The sequence below is a fragment of the Strix aluco genome, chromosome 9 (genome assembly GCF_031877795.1).
Source record: "Strix aluco isolate bStrAlu1 chromosome 9, bStrAlu1.hap1, whole genome shotgun sequence".
In the NCBI taxonomy this organism is placed as follows: domain Eukaryota; kingdom Metazoa; phylum Chordata; class Aves; order Strigiformes; family Strigidae; genus Strix; species Strix aluco.
In genome coordinates, this window is record NC_133939.1 from 4,901,540 (window position 1) to 4,914,785 (window position 13,246).

Here is a 13,246-nt window from a genome sequence, read left to right on the forward strand (position 1 = left end):
CAAACACCCCCACACACAACTCCCACCACCCAACAACAGCCCTCTCCTGCACCCTACAACGCCCTCACACCCCACCAGACACACACACACCCCCACGGGGCAGGGGGGAAACACCCCACGCACACACCACCCACCACAACACCCCCACGCCAACACCTGCACACTCCCACACGCACACCTGAACCCTGCCTAAGCCAAAGACCCGTCCACCTCACCGCCACCACCTCCCAGCCCACCACACAGCTCCAACCACCCACCATCGGGGCGGGGCGACGGGCCACCCCGACACGCACACACCCCCCAACAACACCTGCACTCACCCCCCCACACCTGGACCACTGCCCCACCAAAACGCCCTCTCCCGCAACCACCACCACATTCGCACCCTGCGCTACAGCCCCACCGCCTGACGGGGCGGGGGACCACCAAACTGCCACGAAAACAGCCCCACCCCCCCCAGCCACACCCACACGTACCCCCCCCACAGCTGCGCTGCCAAAAGGCCTCTTGCACAAGCCCCCCCGCGCTCCCCCCCACACTACCCCCTCACCGACCCACGCACGGCGGCGCCCCGACACCCCGATTGCGCAGCCCGTGCCCCGCAAACACCTGCGCACCACCGCCAACACGGCCCCCGCAACTGCCCCTCCGCAAGAGCCCACCCAGCACCCCCGACAAACAAAATGGCGCCCCCCGGGCCCCGGCAAAAGCCTACAGCACCCGGTATTCCCAGGCGGTCTCCCATCCAAGTACTAACCGGGCCCGACCCTGCTTAGCTTCCGAGATCAGACGAGATCGGGCGTTCTCAGGGTGGTATGGCCGTAGGCACCCCCCAGCCCCACAACAGCCCTCTCGAGGCACCCCGACACAAACAGCCCAACCACCACCACACCCACACCTACCCCACACACACCTGCCCTGCCACAAGGCCTCTTGCACAAGCCCCCCCGCGCTCCCCCCCACACTACCCCCTCACCGACCCACGCACGGCGGCGCCCCGACACCCCGACGCAAAAACACCCACCACCACCACCCCCAGACACACACCCACACACACCCGCACCGCCAAAAGGCCTCTTGCAGAAGACCCCCAACGCTCCCAGTCACGCTCTGGCGCCGGGACACCCCAACACGCAGACCCTGCCCCACAAAAGACTGCGCACCACCGCCAACACGGCCCCCGCAACTGCCCCTCCGCAAGAGCCCAACCAACACCCCCGACAAACAAAAGGTGCCGCCCCGGGACCCCCCCAGGCCCCGGCAAAAGCCTACAGCACCCGGTATTCCCAGGCGGTCTCCCATCCAAGTACTAACCGGGCCCGACCCTGCTTAGCTTCCGAGATCAGACGAGATCGGGCGTTCTCAGGGTGGTATGGCCGTAGGCACCCCCCAGCCCCACCAGAGCCCTCTCGAGTGACCGCCCACATGCTCCCACACACCCCTACAGCCCCACTCACCCACCCCACACGGACAAAAGCACGCACACGCACACCACAAACGCAAACACCCCCACACACAACTCCCACCACCCAACAACAGCCCTCTCCTGCACCCTACAACGCCCTCACACCCCACCAGACACACACACACCCCCACGGGGCAGGGGGGAAACACCCCACGCACACACCACCCACCACAACACCCCCACGCCAACACCTGCACACTCCCACACGCACACCTGAACCCTGCCTAAGCCAAAGACCCGTCCACCTCACCGCCACCACCTCCCAGCCCACCACACAGCTCCAACCACCCACCATCGGGGCGGGGCGACGGGCCACCCCGACACGCACACACCCCCCAACAACACCTGCACTCACCCCCCCACACCTGGACCACTGCCCCACCAAAACGCCCTCTCCCGCAACCACCACCACATTCGCACCCTGCGCTACAGCCCCACCGCCTGACGGGGCGGGGGACCACCAAACTGCCACGAAAACAGCCCCACCCCCCCCAGCCACACCCACACGTACCCCCCCCACAGCTGCGCTGCCAAAAGGCCTCTTGCACAAGCCCCCCCGCGCTCCCCCCCACACTACCCCCTCACCGACCCACGCACGGCGGCGCCCCGACACCCCGATTGCGCAGCCCGTGCCCCGCAAACACCTGCGCACCACCGCCAACACGGCCCCCGCAACTGCCCCTCCGCAAGAGCCCACCCAGCACCCCCGACAAACAAAATGGCGCCCCCCGGGCCCCGGCAAAAGCCTACAGCACCCGGTATTCCCAGGCGGTCTCCCATCCAAGTACTAACCGGGCCCGACCCTGCTTAGCTTCCGAGATCAGACGAGATCGGGCGTTCTCAGGGTGGTATGGCCGTAGGCACCCCCCAGCCCCACAACAGCCCTCTCGAGGCACCCCGACACAAACAGCCCAACCACCACCACACCCACACCTACCCCACACACACCTGCCCTGCCACAAGGCCTCTTGCACAAGCCCCCCCGCGCTCCCCCCCACACTACCCCCTCACCGACCCACGCACGGCGGCGCCCCGACACCCCGACGCAAAAAGACCCACCACCACCACCCCCAGACACACACCCACACACACCCGCACCGCCAAAAGGCCTCTTGCAGAAGACCCCCAACGCTCCCAGTCACGCTCTGGCGCCGGGACACCCCAACACGCAGACCCTGCCCCACAAAAGACTGCGCACCACCGCCAACACGGCCCCCGCAACTGCCCCTCCGCAAGAGCCCAACCAACACCCCCGACAAACAAAAGGTGCCGCCCCGGGACCCCCCCAGGCCCCGGCAAAAGCCTACAGCACCCGGTATTCCCAGGCGGTCTCCCATCCAAGTACTAACCGGGCCCGACCCTGCTTAGCTTCCGAGATCAGACGAGATCGGGCGTTCTCAGGGTGGTATGGCCGTAGGCACCCCCCAGCCCCACAACAGCCCTCTCGAGGCGCCCCGACACAAACAGCCCAACCACCACCACACCCACACCTACCCCACACACACCTGCCCTGCCACAAGGCCTCTTGCACAAGCCCCCCCGCGCTCCCCCCCACACTACCCCCTCACCGACCCACGCACGGCGGCGCCCCGACACCCCGACGCAAAAACACCCACCACCACCACCCCCAGACACACACCCACACACACCCGCACCGCCAAAAGGCCTCTTGCAGAAGACCCCCAACGCTCCCAGTCACGCTCTGGCGCCGGGACACCCCAACACGCAGACCCTGCCCCACAAAAGACTGCGCACCACCGCCAACACGGTCCCCGCAACTGCCCCTCCGCAAGAGCCCAACCAACACCCCCGACAAACAAAAGGTGCCGCCCCGGGACCCCCCCAGGCCCCGGCAAAAGCCTACAGCACCCGGTATTCCCAGGCGGTCTCCCATCCAAGTACTAACCGGGCCCGACCCTGCTTAGCTTCCGAGATCAGACGAGATCGGGCGTTCTCAGGGTGGTATGGCCGTAGGCACCCCCCAGCCCCACCAGAGCCCTCTCGAGTGACCGCCCACACGCTCCCACACACCCCTACAGCCCCACTCACCCACCCCACACCGACAAAAGCACGCACACGCACACCACAAACGCAAACACCCCCACACACAACTCCCACCACCCAACAACAGCCCTCTCCTGCACCCTACAACGCCCTCACACCCCACCAGACACACACACACCCCCACGGGGCAGGGGGGAAACACCCCACGCACACACCACCCACCACAACACCCCCACGCCAACACCTGCACACTCCCACACGCACACCTGAACCCTGCCTAAGCCAAAGACCCGTCCACCTCACCGCCACCACCTCCCAGCCCACCACACAGCTCCAACCACCCACCATCGGGGCGGGGCGACGGGCCACCCCGACACGCACACACCCCCCAACAACACCTGCACTCACCCCCCCACACCTGGACCACTGCCCCACCAAAACGCCCTCTCCCGCAACCACCACCACATTCGCACCCTGCGCTACAGCCCCACCGCCTGACGGGGCGGGGGACCACCAAACTGCCACGAAAACAGCCCCACCCCCCCCAGCCACACCCACACGTACCCCCCCCACAGCTGCGCTGCCAAAAGGCCTCTTGCACAAGCCCCCCCGCGCTCCCCCCCACACTACCCCCTCACCGACCCACGCACGGCGGCGCCGGGACACCCCGATTGCGCAGCCCGTGCCCCGCAAACACCTGCGCACCACCGCCAACACGGCCCCCGCAACTGCCCCTCCGCAAGAGCCCACCCAGCACCCCCGACAAACAAAATGGCGCCCCCCGGGCCCCGGCAAAAGCCTACAGCACCCGGTATTCCCAGGCGGTCTCCCATCCAAGTACTAACCGGGCCCGACCCTGCTTAGCTTCCGAGATCAGACGAGATCGGGCGTTCTCAGGGTGGTATGGCCGTAGGCACCCCCCAGCCCCACAACAGCCCTCTCGAGGCACCCCGACACAAACAGCCCAACCACCACCACACCCACACCTACCCCACACACACCTGCCCTGCCACAAGGCCTCTTGCACAAGCCCCCCCGCGCTCCCCCCCACACTACCCCCTCACCGACCCACGCACGGCGGCGCCCCGACACCCCGACGCAAAAACACCCACCACCACCACCCCCAGACACACACCCACACACACCCGCACCGCCAAAAGGCCTCTTGCAGAAGACCCCCAACGCTCCCAGTCACGCTCTGGCGCCGGGACACCCCAACACGCAGACCCTGCCCCACAAAAGACTGCGCACCACCGCCAACACGGCCCCCGCAACTGCCCCTCCGCAAGAGCCCAACCAACACCCCCGACAAACAAAAGGTGCCGCCCCGGGACCCCCCCAGGCCCCGGCAAAAGCCTACAGCACCCGGTATTCCCAGGCGGTCTCCCATCCAAGTACTAACCGGGCCCGACCCTGCTTAGCTTCCGAGATCAGACGAGATCGGGCGTTCTCAGGGTGGTATGGCCGTAGGCACCCCCCAGCCCCACCAGAGCCCTCTCGAGTGACCGCCCACACGCTCCCACACATCCCTACAGCCCCACTCACCCACCCCACACGGACAAAAGCACGCACACGCACACCACAAACGCAAACACCCCCACACACAACTCCCACCACCCAACAACAGCCCTCTCCTGCACCCTACAACGCCCTCACACCCCACCAGACACACACACACCCCCACGGGGCAGGGGGGAAACACCCCACGCACACACCACCCACCACAACACCCCCACGCCAACACCTGCACACTCCCACACGCACACCTGAACCCTGCCTAAGCCAAAGACCCGTCCACCTCACCGCCACCACCTCCCAGCCCACCACACAGCTCCAACCACCCACCATCGGGGCGGGGCGACGGGCCACCCCGACACGCACACACCCCCCAACAACACCTGCACTCACCCCCCCACACCTGGACCACTGCCCCACCAAAACGCCCTCTCCCGCAACCACCACCACATTCGCACCCTGCGCTACAGCCCCACCGCCTGACGGGGCGGGGGACCACCAAACTGCCACGAAAACAGCCCCACCCCCCCCAGCCACACCCACACGTACCCCCCCCACAGCTGCGCTGCCAAAAGGCCTCTTGCACAAGCCCCCCCGCGCTCCCCCCCACACTACCCCCTCACCGACCCACGCACGGCGGCGCCGGGACACCCCGATTGCGCAGCCCGTGCCCCGCAAACACCTGCGCACCACCGCCAACACGGCCCCCGCAACTGCCCCTCCGCAAGAGCCCACCCAGCACCCCCGACAAACAAAATGGCGCCCCCCGGGCCCCGGCAAAAGCCTACAGCACCCGGTATTCCCAGGCGGTCTCCCATCCAAGTACTAACCGGGCCCGACCCTGCTTAGCTTCCGAGATCAGACGAGATCGGGCGTTCTCAGGGTGGTATGGCCGTAGGCACCCCCCAGCCCCACAACAGCCCTCTCGAGGCACCCCGACACAAACAGCCCAACCACCACCACACCCACACCTACCCCACACACACCTGCCCTGCCACAAGGCCTCTTGCACAAGCCCCCCCGCGCTCCCCCCCACACTACCCCCTCACCGACCCACGCACGGCGGCGCCCCGACACCCCGACGCAAAAACACCCACCACCACCACCCCCAGACACACACCCACACACACCCGCACCGCCAAAAGGCCTCTTGCAGAAGACCCCCAACGCTCCCAGTCACGCTCTGGCGCCGGGACACCCCAACACGCAGACCCTGCCCCACAAAAGACTGCGCACCACCGCCAACACGGCCCCCGCAACTGCCCCTCCGCAAGAGCCCAACCAACACCCCCGACAAACAAAAGGTGCCGCCCCGGGACCCCCCCAGGCCCCGGCAAAAGCCTACAGCACCCGGTATTCCCAGGCGGTCTCCCATCCAAGTACTAACCGGGCCCGACCCTGCTTAGCTTCCGAGATCAGACGAGATCGGGCGTTCTCAGGGTGGTATGGCCGTAGGCACCCCCCAGCCCCACCAGAGCCCTCTCGAGTGACCGCCCACACGCTCCCACACACCCCTACAGCCCCACTCACCCACCCCACACCGACAAAAGCACGCACACGCACACCACAAACGCAAACACCCCCACACACAACTCCCACCACCCAACAACAGCCCTCTCCTGCACCCTACAACGCCCTCACACCCCACCAGACACACACACACCCCCACGGGGCAGGGGGGAAACACCCCACGCACACACCACCCACCACAACACCCCCACGCCAACACCTGCACACTCCCACACGCACACCTGAACCCTGCCTAAGCCAAAGACCCGTCCACCTCACCGCCACCACCTCCCAGCCCACCACACAGCTCCAACCACCCACCATCGGGGCGGGGCGACGGGCCACCCCGACACGCACACACCCCCCAACAACACCTGCACTCACCCCCCCACACCTGGACCACTGCCCCACCAAAACGCCCTCTCCCGCAACCACCACCACATTCGCACCCTGCGCTACAGCCCCACCGCCTGACGGGGCGGGGGACCACCAAACTGCCACGAAAACAGCCCCACCCCCCCCAGCCACACCCACACGTACCCCCCCCACAGCTGCGCTGCCAAAAGGCCTCTTGCACAAGCCCCCCCGCGCTCCCCCCCACACTACCCCCTCACCGACCCACGCACGGCGGCGCCCCGACACCCCGATTGCGCAGCCCGTGCCCCGCAAACACCTGCGCACCACCGCCAACACGGCCCCCGCAACTGCCCCTCCGCAAGAGCCCACCCAGCACCCCCGACAAACAAAATGGCGCCCCCCGGGCCCCGGCAAAAGCCTACAGCACCCGGTATTCCCAGGCGGTCTCCCATCCAAGTACTAACCGGGCCCGACCCTGCTTAGCTTCCGAGATCAGACGAGATCGGGCGTTCTCAGGGTGGTATGGCCGTAGGCACCCCCCAACCCCACAACAGCCCTCTCGAGGCACCCCGACACAAACAGCCCAACCACCACCACACCCACACCTACCCCACACACACCTGCCCTGCCACAAGGCCTCTTGCACAAGCCCCCCCGCGCTCCCCCCCACACTACCCCCTCACCGACCCACGCACGGCGGCGCCCCGACACCCCGACGCAAAAAGACCCACCACCACCACCCCCAGACACACACCCACACACACCCGCACCGCCAAAAGGCCTCTTGCAGAAGACCCCCAACGCTCCCAGTCACGCTCTGGCGCCGGGACACCCCAACACGCAGACCCTGCCCCACAAAAGACTGCGCACCACCGCCAACACGGCCCCCGCAACTGCCCCTCCGCAAGAGCCCAACCAACACCCCCGACAAACAAAAGGTGCCGCCCCGGGACCCCCCCAGGCCCCGGCAAAAGCCTACAGCACCCGGTATTCCCAGGCGGTCTCCCATCCAAGTACTAACCGGGCCCGACCCTGCTTAGCTTCCGAGATCAGACGAGATCGGGCGTTCTCAGGGTGGTATGGCCGTAGGCACCCCCCAGCCCCACAACAGCCCTCTCGAGGCACCCCGACACAAACAGCCCAACCACCACCACACCCACACCTACCCCACACACACCTGCCCTGCCACAAGGCCTCTTGCACAAGCCCCCCCGCGCTCCCCCCCACACTACCCCCTCACCGACCCACGCACGGCGGCGCCCCGACACCCCGACGCAAAAACACCCACCACCACCACCCCCAGACACACACCCACACACACCCGCACCGCCAAAAGGCCTCTTGCAGAAGACCCCCAACGCTCCCAGTCACGCTCTGGCGCCGGGACACCCCAACACGCAGACCCTGCCCCACAAAAGACTGCGCACCACCGCCAACACGGCCCCCGCAACTGCCCCTCCGCAAGAGCCCAACCAACACCCCCGACAAACAAAAGGTGCCGCCCCGGGACCCCCCCAGGCCCCGGCAAAAGCCTACAGCACCCGGTATTCCCAGGCGGTCTCCCATCCAAGTACTAACCGGGCCCGACCCTGCTTAGCTTCCGAGATCAGACGAGATCGGGCGTTCTCAGGGTGGTATGGCCGTAGGCACCCCCCAGCCCCACCAGAGCCCTCTCGAGTGACCGCCCACACGCTCCCACACACCCCTACAGCCCCACTCACCCACCCCACACCGACAAAAGCACGCACACGCACACCACAAACGCAAACACCCCCACACACAACTCCCACCACCCAACAACAGCCCTCTCCTGCACCCTACAACGCCCTCACACCCCACCAGACACACACACACCCCCACGGGGCAGGGGGGAAACACCCCACGCACACACCACCCACCACAACACCCCCACGCCAACACCTGCACACTCCCACACGCACACCTGAACCCTGCCTAAGCCAAAGACCCGTCCACCTCACCGCCACCACCTCCCAGCCCACCACACAGCTCCAACCACCCACCATCGGGGCGGGGCGACGGGCCACCCCGACACGCACACACCCCCCAACAACACCTGCACTCACCCCCCCACACCTGGACCACTGCCCCACCAAAACGCCCTCTCCCGCAACCACCACCACATTCGCACCCTGCGCTACAGCCCCACCGCCTGACGGGGCGGGGGACCACCAAACTGCCACGAAAACAGCCCCACCCCCCCCAGCCACACCCACACGTACCCCCCCCACAGCTGCGCTGCCAAAAGGCCTCTTGCACAAGCCCCCCCGCGCTCCCCCCCACACTACCCCCTCACCGACCCACGCACGGCGGCGCCGGGACACCCCGATTGCGCAGCCCGTGCCCCGCAAACACCTGCGCACCACCGCCAACACGGCCCCCGCAACTGCCCCTCCGCAAGAGCCCACCCAGCACCCCCGACAAACAAAATGGCGCCCCCCGGGCCCCGGCAAAAGCCTACAGCACCCGGTATTCCCAGGCGGTCTCCCATCCAAGTACTAACCGGGCCCGACCCTGCTTAGCTTCCGAGATCAGACGAGATCGGGCGTTCTCAGGGTGGTATGGCCGTAGGCACCCCCCAGCCCCACAACAGCCCTCTCGAGGCACCCCGACACAAACAGCCCAACCACCACCACACCCACACCTACCCCACACACACCTGCCCTGCCACAAGGCCTCTTGCACAAGCCCCCCCGCGCTCCCCCCCACACTACCCCCTCACCGACCCACGCACGGCGGCGCCCCGACACCCCGACGCAAAAACACCCACCACCACCACCCCCAGACACACACCCACACACACCCGCACCGCCAAAAGGCCTCTTGCAGAAGACCCCCAACGCTCCCAGTCACGCTCTGGCGCCGGGACACCCCAACACGCAGACCCTGCCCCACAAAAGACTGCGCACCACCGCCAACACGGCCCCCGCAACTGCCCCTCCGCAAGAGCCCAACCAACACCCCCGACAAACAAAAGGTGCCGCCCCGGGACCCCCCCAGGCCCCGGCAAAAGCCTACAGCACCCGGTATTCCCAGGCGGTCTCCCATCCAAGTACTAACCGGGCCCGACCCTGCTTAGCTTCCGAGATCAGACGAGATCGGGCGTTCTCAGGGTGGTATGGCCGTAGGCACCCCCCAGCCCCACCAGAGCCCTCTCGAGTGACCGCCCACACGCTCCCACACACCCCTACAGCCCCACTCACCCACCCCACACGGACAAAAGCACGCACACGCACACCACAAACGCAAACACCCCCACACACAACTCCCACCACCCAACAACAGCCCTCTCCTGCACCCTACAACGCCCTCACACCCCACCAGACACACACACACCCCCACGGGGCAGGGGGGAAACACCCCACGCACACACCACCCACCACAACACCCCCACGCCAACACCTGCACACTCCCACACGCACACCTGAACCCTGCCTAAGCCAAAGACCCGTCCACCTCACCGCCACCACCTCCCAGCCCACCACACAGCTCCAACCACCCACCATCGGGGCGGGGCGACGGGCCACCCCGACACGCACACACCCCCCAACAACACCTGCACTCACCCCCCCACACCTGGACCACTGCCCCACCAAAACGCCCTCTCCCGCAACCACCACCACATTCGCACCCTGCGCTACAGCCCCACCGCCTGACGGGGCGGGGGACCACCAAACTGCCACGAAAACAGCCCCACCCCCCCCAGCCACACCCACACGTACCCCCCCCACAGCTGCGCTGCCAAAAGGCCTCTTGCACAAGCCCCCCCGCGCTCCCCCCCACACTACCCCCTCACCGACCCACGCACGGCGGCGCCGGGACACCCCGATTGCGCAGCCCGTGCCCCGCAAACACCTGCGCACCACCGCCAACACGGCCCCCGCAACTGCCCCTCCGCAAGAGCCCACCCAGCACCCCCGACAAACAAAATGGCGCCCCCCGGGCCCCGGCAAAAGCCTACAGCACCCGGTATTCCCAGGCGGTCTCCCATCCAAGTACTAACCGGGCCCGACCCTGCTTAGCTTCCGAGATCAGACGAGATCGGGCGTTCTCAGGGTGGTATGGCCGTAGGCACCCCCCAGCCCCACAACAGCCCTCTCGAGGCACCCCGACACAAACAGCCCAACCACCACCACACCCACACCTACCCCACACACACCTGCCCTGCCACAAGGCCTCTTGCACAAGCCCCCCCGCGCTCCCCCCCACACTACCCCCTCACCGACCCACGCACGGCGGCGCCCCGACACCCCGACGCAAAAACACCCACCACCACCACCCCCAGACACACACCCACACACACCCGCACCGCCAAAAGGCCTCTTGCAGAAGACCCCCAACGCTCCCAGTCACGCTCTGGCGCCGGGACACCCCAACACGCAGACCCTGCCCCACAAAAGACTGCGCACCACCGCCAACACGGCCCCCGCAACTGCCCCTCCGCAAGAGCCCAACCAACACCCCCGACAAACAAAAGGTGCCGCCCCGGGACCCCCCCAGGCCCCGGCAAAAGCCTACAGCACCCGGTATTCCCAGGCGGTCTCCCATCCAAGTACTAACCGGGCCCGACCCTGCTTAGCTTCCGAGATCAGACGAGATCGGGCGTTCTCAGGGTGGTATGGCCGTAGGCACCCCCCAGCCCCACCAGAGCCCTCTCGAGTGACCGCCCACACGCTCCCACACATCCCTACAGCCCCACTCACCCACCCCACACGGACAAAAGCACGCACACGCACACCACAAACGCAAACACCCCCACACACAACTCCCACCACCCAACAACAGCCCTCTCCTGCACCCTACAACGCCCTCACACCCCACCAGACACACACACACCCCCACGGGGCAGGGGGGAAACACCCCACGCACACACCACCCACCACAACACCCCCACGCCAACACCTGCACACTCCCACACGCACACCTGAACCCTGCCTAAGCCAAAGACCCGTCCACCTCACCGCCACCACCTCCCAGCCCACCACACAGCTCCAACCACCCACCATCGGGGCGGGGCGACGGGCCACCCCGACACGCACACACCCCCCAACAACACCTGCACTCACCCCCCCACACCTGGACCACTGCCCCACCAAAACGCCCTCTCCCGCAACCACCACCACATTCGCACCCTGCGCTACAGCCCCACCGCCTGACGGGGCGGGGGACCACCAAACTGCCACGAAAACAGCCCCACCCCCCCCAGCCACACCCACACGTACCCCCCCCACAGCTGCGCTGCCAAAAGGCCTCTTGCACAAGCCCCCCCGCGCTCCCCCCCACACTACCCCCTCACCGACCCACGCACGGCGGCGCCGGGACACCCCGATTGCGCAGCCCGTGCCCCGCAAACACCTGCGCACCACCGCCAACACGGCCCCCGCAACTGCCCCTCCGCAAGAGCCCACCCAGCACCCCCGACAAACAAAATGGCGCCCCCCGGGCCCCGGCAAAAGCCTACAGCACCCGGTATTCCCAGGCGGTCTCCCATCCAAGTACTAACCGGGCCCGACCCTGCTTAGCTTCCGAGATCAGACGAGATCGGGCGTTCTCAGGGTGGTATGGCCGTAGGCACCCCCCAGCCCCACAACAGCCCTCTCGAGGCACCCCGACACAAACAGCCCAACCACCACCACACCCACACCTACCCCACACACACCTGCCCTGCCACAAGGCCTCTTGCACAAGCCCCCCCGCGCTCCCCCCCACACTACCCCCTCACCGACCCACGCACGGCGGCGCCCCGACACCCCGACGCAAAAACACCCACCACCACCACCCCCAGACACACACCCACACACACCCGCACCGCCAAAAGGCCTCTTGCAGAAGACCCCCAACGCTCCCAGTCACGCTCTGGCGCCGGGACACCCCAACACGCAGACCCTGCCCCACAAAAGACTGCGCACCACCGCCAACACGGCCCCCGCAACTGCCCCTCCGCAAGAGCCCAACCAACACCCCCGACAAACAAAAGGTGCCGCCCCGGGACCCCCCCAGGCCCCGGCAAAAGCCTACAGCACCCGGTATTCCCAGGCGGTCTCCCATCCAAGTACTAACCGGGCCCGACCCTGCTTAGCTTCCGAGATCAGACGAGATCGGGCGTTCTCAGGGTGGTATGGCCGTAGGCACCCCCCAGCCCCACCAGAGCCCTCTCGAGTGACCGCCCACACGCTCCCACACACCCCTACAGCCCCACTCACCCACCCCACACGGACAAAAGCACGCACACGCACACCACAAACGCAAACACCCCCACACACAACTCCCACCACCCAACAACAGCCCTCTCCTGCACCCTACAACGCCCTCACACCCCACCAGACACACACACACCCCCACGGGGCAGGGGGGAAACACCCCACGCACACACCACCC

The 13,246-nt window shown here is 67.1% G+C and overlaps 18 non-coding genes across 18 annotated transcripts; all 18 read right to left on the reverse strand.

Moving 5' to 3' along the window:
- Window positions 1-708: 708 nt before the first annotated feature.
- LOC141927518 (5S ribosomal RNA) lies at window positions 709-827 on the reverse strand. The gene has a single exon (XR_012624476.1). It is a non-coding gene; the product is annotated as a 5S ribosomal RNA (ribosomal RNA).
- Window positions 828-1,265: 438 nt separating this feature from the next.
- On the reverse strand, window positions 1,266-1,384 carry LOC141927519 (5S ribosomal RNA). The gene has a single exon (XR_012624478.1). It is a non-coding gene; the product is annotated as a 5S ribosomal RNA (ribosomal RNA).
- An 824-nt stretch (window positions 1,385-2,208) lies between these two features.
- On the reverse strand, window positions 2,209-2,327 carry LOC141927521 (5S ribosomal RNA). The gene has a single exon (XR_012624480.1). It is a non-coding gene; the product is annotated as a 5S ribosomal RNA (ribosomal RNA).
- A 438-nt stretch (window positions 2,328-2,765) lies between these two features.
- On the reverse strand, window positions 2,766-2,884 carry LOC141927522 (5S ribosomal RNA). Its single transcript, XR_012624481.1, has one exon. It is a non-coding gene; the product is annotated as a 5S ribosomal RNA (ribosomal RNA).
- A 438-nt stretch (window positions 2,885-3,322) lies between these two features.
- On the reverse strand, window positions 3,323-3,441 carry LOC141927523 (5S ribosomal RNA). Its single transcript, XR_012624482.1, has one exon. It is a non-coding gene; the product is annotated as a 5S ribosomal RNA (ribosomal RNA).
- Window positions 3,442-4,265: 824 nt separating this feature from the next.
- On the reverse strand, window positions 4,266-4,384 carry LOC141927524 (5S ribosomal RNA). Its single transcript, XR_012624483.1, has one exon. It is a non-coding gene; the product is annotated as a 5S ribosomal RNA (ribosomal RNA).
- A 438-nt stretch (window positions 4,385-4,822) lies between these two features.
- Window positions 4,823-4,941, reverse strand: LOC141927526 (5S ribosomal RNA). The gene has a single exon (XR_012624484.1). It is a non-coding gene; the product is annotated as a 5S ribosomal RNA (ribosomal RNA).
- An 824-nt stretch (window positions 4,942-5,765) lies between these two features.
- LOC141927527 (5S ribosomal RNA) lies at window positions 5,766-5,884 on the reverse strand. Its single transcript, XR_012624485.1, has one exon. It is a non-coding gene; the product is annotated as a 5S ribosomal RNA (ribosomal RNA).
- Window positions 5,885-6,322: 438 nt separating this feature from the next.
- LOC141927528 (5S ribosomal RNA) lies at window positions 6,323-6,441 on the reverse strand. Its single transcript, XR_012624486.1, has one exon. It is a non-coding gene; the product is annotated as a 5S ribosomal RNA (ribosomal RNA).
- Window positions 6,442-7,265: 824 nt separating this feature from the next.
- Window positions 7,266-7,384, reverse strand: LOC141927529 (5S ribosomal RNA). The gene has a single exon (XR_012624487.1). It is a non-coding gene; the product is annotated as a 5S ribosomal RNA (ribosomal RNA).
- A 438-nt stretch (window positions 7,385-7,822) lies between these two features.
- LOC141927530 (5S ribosomal RNA) lies at window positions 7,823-7,941 on the reverse strand. Its single transcript, XR_012624488.1, has one exon. It is a non-coding gene; the product is annotated as a 5S ribosomal RNA (ribosomal RNA).
- Window positions 7,942-8,379: 438 nt separating this feature from the next.
- Window positions 8,380-8,498, reverse strand: LOC141927531 (5S ribosomal RNA). The gene has a single exon (XR_012624489.1). It is a non-coding gene; the product is annotated as a 5S ribosomal RNA (ribosomal RNA).
- An 824-nt stretch (window positions 8,499-9,322) lies between these two features.
- Window positions 9,323-9,441, reverse strand: LOC141927533 (5S ribosomal RNA). The gene has a single exon (XR_012624491.1). It is a non-coding gene; the product is annotated as a 5S ribosomal RNA (ribosomal RNA).
- A 438-nt stretch (window positions 9,442-9,879) lies between these two features.
- On the reverse strand, window positions 9,880-9,998 carry LOC141927534 (5S ribosomal RNA). The gene has a single exon (XR_012624492.1). It is a non-coding gene; the product is annotated as a 5S ribosomal RNA (ribosomal RNA).
- An 824-nt stretch (window positions 9,999-10,822) lies between these two features.
- LOC141927535 (5S ribosomal RNA) lies at window positions 10,823-10,941 on the reverse strand. The gene has a single exon (XR_012624493.1). It is a non-coding gene; the product is annotated as a 5S ribosomal RNA (ribosomal RNA).
- Window positions 10,942-11,379: 438 nt separating this feature from the next.
- On the reverse strand, window positions 11,380-11,498 carry LOC141927536 (5S ribosomal RNA). The gene has a single exon (XR_012624494.1). It is a non-coding gene; the product is annotated as a 5S ribosomal RNA (ribosomal RNA).
- Window positions 11,499-12,322: 824 nt separating this feature from the next.
- Window positions 12,323-12,441, reverse strand: LOC141927537 (5S ribosomal RNA). Its single transcript, XR_012624495.1, has one exon. It is a non-coding gene; the product is annotated as a 5S ribosomal RNA (ribosomal RNA).
- Window positions 12,442-12,879: 438 nt separating this feature from the next.
- LOC141927538 (5S ribosomal RNA) lies at window positions 12,880-12,998 on the reverse strand. Its single transcript, XR_012624496.1, has one exon. It is a non-coding gene; the product is annotated as a 5S ribosomal RNA (ribosomal RNA).
- Window positions 12,999-13,246: the final 248 nt, after the last annotated feature.